The 8,108-nt window shown below is 36.5% G+C and overlaps 1 long non-coding RNA gene across 1 annotated transcript in view; it reads left to right on the forward strand.

Annotated features, from left to right (window-relative positions):
* Window positions 1-7,268, forward strand: part of LOC147381532 (uncharacterized) — a 42,873-nt gene extending 35,605 nt beyond the window's left edge. The window contains exons 2-3 of the long non-coding RNA XR_015174492.1: window positions 6,882-7,120; window positions 7,215-7,268. This is a non-coding gene — a long non-coding RNA (uncharacterized LOC147381532). The remainder of the gene's footprint in view (window positions 1-6,881; window positions 7,121-7,214) is intronic.
* The last annotated feature ends 840 nt before the right edge of the window (window positions 7,269-8,108 follow it).

An 8,108-nucleotide genomic window follows, 5' to 3' on the forward strand; every position in this document is an offset into this window, starting at 1 on the left:
TCAGAAGATTCTCTTTTCGAAGCTATGTTATTAGTTAATTCATTATTACACTCGAGATAATAAAAAATTCCTTTATTTTGTAAAAGTAAATGGGGTAACAAAACTCACTATGGACTCGACAGATTTAGCAAAGACAAAAGACTCAATGAGACTAATAGGACTGGACTCAACATAAAGTAACAGACTCATCCAATGATATAACTAAATAGAGACCCAACAACGGGTTTGATTATAGACTGTGGGTTTTGGGTACCACCCTCAATTGACAAGACTAACAAATTACCGTATTTGAAATACATCTGAGTGATATTGAGAGAATCCACAACTACTTGCCAATCGTCAGCTTCTTCAGGTTCTTCAGATACCTTGTCTTCTTCCTTTTACAGACCAATTCATCCTAAAGAAGAACTCAAATCTCGGCAAGTCGGCACCCGTGAGATGATTAATAAAAGGTTATGGGAAACCACAATAAGGGAAATCTTCTCCTACTTTCATGAAGTGCCCATTGAGAGTTTTTCAATAGGATTTCATGTTGATTAGATCTACAATGTGCCCCCTTTTGCATTTGCTTTACCTCACTTCGCCTTCCAATACTAGGCCTAGTCTTCTTTCGTGGGTTCGTACCCTAGTCCAAATGCATCGACCATCTCTTGAATAACCAGTGCAACTTTGATCCCTTATTGTCTGATACCTAAGCCCATACCTAGGAAAAATCTCATATTTTTAACATACTGGCCATACAACAATTGAATGTATTCTGGATGGGGAAAAACTCTTTTGCACTTATCCCATTGAACCGAGCAAATCTTCTTAAATTCAAAATCAACTAGTTGTACCCCCTGATGTTCTGGTTGAATTTCGAGCGATGGCTTGTTCTTGGTTTCTTTGTCATTCATGATTTCCATAATTTCGGCATCCCCAAGAATGGTGATCACCAAACTACCGTTTATGAATTTGACCTTCTGATGCAATGTAGAAGATATATTATTGATCTAATATAGCCATGGTCTCCCTAATAATAATAGATTGAATGAAGATTAAATATCTAAGACTTGAAATTCCATATGGAAGTCTGTTATACCTGTGGAGAGTTAGAGATGCAAATTCCTCACCACATCCATTTTGGTGTTGTCGTAAGCCCTAACACCCTGGCTAGTCAGCTTGAAATCCTTTTGCTTGAACCCAAGACAAGTTGCGGTCTTCAGGGGACAAACATTCAGTGCACTTCCATTGTCTATCAAAACTAGAAGGACTCTCATTTTGTTATAGTCGACTGTAATGTACAATGGCTTCGTGTGGCTTAAATATTTTTTTGGGAAATCTGAGTCTAAAAAGGACAAGATATTTTCCACATAAGTGGTCCCTATTATACTTGCCAACTGATCTGGCAAAGTATCAAGGAAGACTTGAGCTGCGCTTAGTGCTTTGAAAACAATCTCCTTATGAGTAGTGGAAGCCATTAGCAAACCTCAAACTAAAATATTGGCACCTCATCTCTTCAACTATTTGATGGCGACGTCGTCTTCTTCGATTGTTTCCTTAATGAGGTCCACCTTCTCTTTCTTTACCAAGGTTACGAGATTTTTGGCACTGAATTCTAATGGTTTAAAGACTCTTCCCCCTCATGTCACATGCATGACTTAGTCGTAAGAAAGGAAAAACGACTCGTTCTCTTCGACCAATAAGTAGGGATCTTCATCCATCAAAGAAAATAGGTTTTCTCGGTTCATTTTTGCCAAGAGGTAGCGGGTGAATAATGATTATCATAATGGGGTGGGGATAGACATTGTACTTCATCTAAAGCCAGATCAAGTGGCTCATAATGTTTAACAGGGGTAACTGGGTGGTTTGAAATGAATTGGATGGATGAGAGGAATGGGATCGAATGATAGTTGGGTATTGAAAATCATGTTTAGGGTTTGTGGAGGTTGATAGACGAGTAATGGATTCGTGGTGACATTTGGTGGTGTTGGGGTAGAGATGGTGACTTTCTTAACATCGATGAGATTTTGGATGGCATGACGAAGGGTAATGCATCGATTAGTATGATGGGAAGGGTTTTGATGGAACTTGCAAAAATAGGTTAGGGTTGTGTGAAGTTGGTAGAGGATTTGGCAAAAGTAGGGGTTAGAGAGGGATGAGAAGCCTTTTCTTCAATAATTTATGAAAAACTACCATAAGGGTCATTCCTAGGTTAGCGAATTGACGAGGGGTTTAAGGATGTCATTAACTAGCATGATTAGTAGGTCGGGTTGGGCATGGAATTAGTTAAGGGGTTTTTGAACTTATTGTTAGCAGGGTTGGAAAGAACTCCAGAGGCAAAAACATCATCAAGTTTACTCTGGCTTGTAACAAAGACTTGAATGTGGGAAGGTACTAGGCAACCAGATTTTGTGCATACCCCTGAGTGAGATTTTTTAGAATAATAGCTATTTATTTCTTTTCTAAGGGCCTATCCCATCTTTGTTTAGCCTTATCTCTCCAACGGCTGATGAAGTCAGTAAAAGTTTTCCAATTTTTCTATTTAATTGATTCCAAGTCCCTTTGGAAGGTTTTGATTTCTGTATTATACTTGTACTAGTGCGAAACAATTTTGACATATTCTCCCATGTCCCAATTACAGATGGGCCTTGAAATATCAGTTATCATAGTGCCAATCTTGATAAAGTACATTGAATTAATAATGTCATATGTTCATCGATGAGGCCCATGGTACGCATGTTAATGAAATACACCTTGAGATATGTTCTTGCATAACTTACTCCATTGAACTTTTCCATCTCTAGCATTATGAATTTTTCAGGCAAACGGATCCTAGGGATTTGACTCATAAATCCATTTTATACTCTTCATAATTGTTTCCAACTGAGCCATTCTGTTGGCTAACATTGGATTTTCATTGAAGGGTTCTTCATTTCCATTGAGTTCATAAATCTCTTGTGGATTCCTGGCTACGCTACCTTCTGGTCTCTTTCCCTTTGGATCATCAGGGGGGTTTCCCGTTGACTTAGAGATTTGTTCTAACACTTCCATCTTCCTTTATTATGTTATTTATGTCCATTACGAAGACTTCCAAGATCTTATGGATGTCTGCAAGTTTGGATTCTAAGACCATTTTTGACGGTTTACTTGGTGCTAGCGTTTCTCTAAATTGACCTGACTGTCCACCCCAACTAGGTGGTGAAAGTTTGAGTTTAGGCGCAATAGTAACCTGAAACCCCATTGAAGGTAGATTAAGGATTGGTGATTAACGAATGACTCCTTTTGATAATATTTTTTGAGTGACCCTCTCCCTTACTTACTCTTTGCTTTTTTCTTTTTATTATTTTGTTTTTAAAGGAACGATTGAAGAGAAAAGAAAACAACCTTTTTCACGTTTTTTCTAGAGAGAGGAAAATGCGTAGTTGCCCAACCCTTCTATAAAATTCCTTTCTTTCATTTAGTTTCCTTATTTATAATTTTTGTTTATTTTCTTCAATTCTCAAACGCGTTTCCCTTTATCAAATTTTTTTTTTATTTCTTACTTCCCCTTAGCTGAACCTACCATGTATGAGATTGCTAAAAACATTCGATCCCGCACTTTGCTACTCATGCCATTCCCATAGCTTATGATTGGGTAAATTCGTCGATTGGATCAATTTAAAATCAATGGCTTAATGACTTGATCGTATCTCACATTAATTAGTGAACTTTTTTCTAAAATTTTTGTGTTGGTTGTTCACCTTTGATCATGAATTTCTTCAATTGATTGATTAGTGATTGGTTCAATTTGTCGAAATACTATTAGCACCCTTCTTTAATTTTTATCAATTTTTTTATTATTTTGAAATCGAGGTGAAATTGATAAAAACTATTATCGACAAAGGACCAATATCAAGGTTACTACAAGTAGTCGTCAAAGGGTATTTTGGTTATTTTTATAATTTTTCGTAAACATCTCCGTTTTCTTTATTTTTAGTCTCGTTAGACTCGCAATCACATTCTGTGAGTAATCAAAGTATTCTTAAAACTTTTCAGAGGTACAGGACCCACAAGGGGTATTTTTGTCATTTTATTAATTTTTGCGAATTTCATCATGCAGCTTCTTCATGTCCCAATATGATTATTTCTAAGTCTTTAAGTCACATTTTCCTAGAGTTGTGATGTCTCTAGGTTACCAAAATGTGTGGCAAACCTAAGCGTTTGTACTTGCTAAATCTAGTACTCATCATCAAGAACCCACAACAACTAGGTGAAAATTGTCAAATTAGGCAGATGCAAAAATGGGGTGTCTACAACAATTAATGATATGATAGGGAGAAGAAGAGGAAAACGAACAATGGATGATGGTCAACCTGCCAAACAGGGCAATGATGATCAGATGGGATAGTTACTAGATGCCATAGCTATCTCACAGAAACCCAAGCTAGGATTATAAAGGAGATGGCTGAGATCAGGGGACGCCAGGCTCACCCACACGGGACAGAAGTTATTCCACCCAAGGTTCCTCCCCATAACTAGTACCTCCTATGCAACCACCAATTATGATGAGGCCTCCATTACCTTAGGGACAACTGCAGCCATGAATACTACTATAGAACTTTCGAAGGCTACAACCACCATCTTTTATAGGATAAATGGACCTCGCAAAGTTTGAAGACTAGATACGAACGACAAATGAGTAATTGATTATCATGGGTTGCATAGATGAACAGAAGGTCACTTTAACTTCTTTTAAGTTAGAAGATGATGTTAATCACTGGTGGAGGTCAGTCAAAAATGTACAAGGTGATATACAGACCACATGGAATGGCTTCCAGAGATTATTCTTGGAGAAGCTCATATCTAAGATAGCTAGGAAAACGAAGTATCAAAAGTTTACAAACTTTATCCAGGGAACACGAACTGTGATCGAATATGAAACCAAGTTCACTCAGTTGTCATGGTATACACCAGACTTGGTGGCTACAAAAAAATGAAGGCAACAAGATTTTTCAGGTGTTTAAAGCCATTTTTAAAGAGCAAAATGGTTGGTTTTGAAAATAATAATTATTTGGAGATGGTGAAGAGAGCACAGAGGATTGAGAGAGTTACAGACTGCTAAGGGACATATTAGTCGCCTTACAGGACAGTTCCAGGGTTGATTAGATCCAGTTAAGAGGTCTATGTTTGTAAGACTTACAGCCTTTGGACAGACTTATGTACCATATCGACCCCCAACTACTCATATATGACGACTAGTAGGAGCTTAGCCTGGACAGTTTAGTCAATGAACACCAATACTGGGAAGTCCAACACCATTGATGGTTAGGCCACAAATGCAGAGTTTCAGACCACCCACACCCTAGAGATAAGATACCTGGGCAAATTACATGTTATGGGTATGGACTAGTTGGTCACTTTAGGAGAGATTGCCCAAATCTATAACCCATGCTAATAGTTCAAGCATTCTCCCTAGACCTCAACGGAGAGTTTACAATTTGATACATGATAAAATTCCAATATTAGACAAGGTTCTTAAAGGTAACATCATAATTTCTAACAAACAAGCTCGAGTTTTGATAGACATGGGATCATCCAACTCCTGTATTTCTACTAGACTGGCACATATGCTAGAATTAGAAACAAACACATGACGCACATAACTATTGACTAAACCTTTATGAGACAGACACATACCTAAATCTATTTGTAAGGACTACATCATTAGAGTAGTTGATCAGGAGACATTACATCAAAATGCACCATAAACGATTGCCCCAAAAAATCGCTTCTATGGAAAATGACTGCTCTAAACGTCTCATGAGCAATCATTCTAAAGTGAGTCGGTTTTTATTTGCGATAAATGCAGACAGTAGGAAAGGTGTCGTTTTAAACAACTACTTTCGACAGTCGAAAAAAACGATTGTTGTTAACAGTCATTTTTCTGGATTTTCAAGTAAAAAAAAATACTTTCTTTTATTTTTATAGGTAACGACTACAAAACAAAATCTTTTATCAAGGGCATACATCTTGTTTTCTTTTTATAGTTTTCTTTCCCATTTGATTTTCTTCCTTCAATTTACTAAATTCATATTGGTCATGAATTTGAAACACATCCACCAAATGAAACTCAAATTTACCCATAGAAGCGCACTTGCATGTGTCGTGTAACTCAATTAGTTGTACCTCAACAATAGGAATAGCTCCACCACTACTGCCCCCACCCATCATCAAAAATGAGAAAGTCTTTTACCTTCCTATTTATCAGTTGTTGGATGCAAACAAAACGTCAAGGCAAATATACAAACATTACAACTGACGACAATCCTAATTATATCACTAGTAAGCACAAATTACCAAAACACAATTGCTAAATTCGTAAGTATATAAATAACACACTACAATATTTTAGTATACACTTAGTTTTAGTTTGCCGCATAAGTACACAAACTACTCCATATATATATAGCAAAAGCACACCAAATACAACTAAGTTCTTCAGCCCCCAAGTACTAAAAGATCTCTGTAGATTATTTTTGTTTTATGCATCCAACTTTCCTGGAATAACTTCTACCGGTTAAAACACCCTGAGAATGGAATAGATCAAAGTTCCATCCTCCCATGGATGCTTGGTACTTACTCGATCCACACCAAGTAAGATAAAATAATTTCGTTAAGTTTAATGAAACAAATTATATTTCAGAAAATAATTTCTTGCCTACTACTAGCAGTGGAATGTTTTATGGTTGAGATGAGAGGGAAAAAAATGCAAGTATCTTAGACATGCTTTTTAAGAATCTATTTCTTTTTGTGTCTCTAGTTATCCTGCCATTTCACCCCGCCTTCTCTCATTATAATAGCAAAGATGCTTGGTACTTACACAATAGTGTTTAATCCATCTCATGCATGTTTTCTTACAGGTTCCCATATGAAATGTGTGCGAGGAAATTCACATCTTGAGTCATTGTGGAATATTGATCCATAGGCTTCAAATAAATGGGTTGAGATTAATGACAGGGGACAACCTATTGACAACATGGCCTGCGAGCTGTTGAAGTTCTTAGGCACTGTGGTATGCAAGCCTCGGTTATTTGGCTTGCATGCCGATTGGAGGCATATGCCATTCAAGAAGAAGGATACCATTTGACAAACTATCCAGGTAACATAAAATCTAGTTTACATAAAGTATTACAGTTGTTAATGTCAATTTTTTATATCAATAGTTCTCGTATTGCTTCCTAAATGCGATGTAGGATGTGTTTGACGTTAACATCACCCTAAAGGATTGGGTTCTTGAATGCTTCAACCTACAAGTCTTGTTAGAAAAAGACACACTATATGACCTTTAAAGGTGATCCGGATGCGGCTAAGAAAAATTGCCCATTGGACGTCAAGCAAACATAGTGGGACTGTCTTGTACAATTTTGTGAGAGCAATGTCGGCCAAGTACAAGTAATGTCTATAGTTACATGTAAATTCATTTAAACTAATGGTGTTATATTATAAAATGTTTCATCATTTTCTTACTTCAACTTGTAGATGTGTGAATATAAAAATAGAACAAAGCACTCAAAACAAAAGATGCCCCACAAATCTGGTGTGAAGAGTTTCATGAGGAGATGTCAGGAGGACGTATGTGATTATAATGTATCTTAAAATCATGTCCTACATGGTAAACCTTAAAAGATAGATAACAATTGGCATAGAGGATTCTCACTCGTCTAAAACAAACAAAGCTCAGACATTCCCCTGCATGTTTTGGACAATATTTGAGATATCTCCAATGGTGGCACTGATCATAAACATAATTAGATCCCTATTTGAAAAGACTTTTCTACCAATTCTCGGTGTAATGTTTTGTGGGTTATATTCAGAATTTGGTTATTGAAAAAACTTTTGAGTGAATGAATCTTCAACTAAACTTTTCATTATCACTAACAATATTTGATTTTGTGATAGTAGAAACAGAGCAATCTTGTGTTTTAGTTTGATTCTTCTACTGAATTTAATGGCTGGAAGTTGTTTGGTTGACTACCATATCCTTACTAAATTCTGAATGTATTGCAGATTCTATAGTCAAAAATCCTTTTTATAGTTTATAGTTTTAAACTTGTTGGAATGGAGTGAACTTGACTTATTGTTGGATG

The sequence above is a fragment of the Akebia trifoliata genome, unplaced genomic scaffold (genome assembly GCF_017979445.1).
Source record: "Akebia trifoliata isolate Shusen 1 unplaced genomic scaffold, ASM1797944v1 Contig00372, whole genome shotgun sequence".
Taxonomy (NCBI): Eukaryota; Viridiplantae; Streptophyta; class Magnoliopsida; order Ranunculales; family Lardizabalaceae; genus Akebia; species Akebia trifoliata.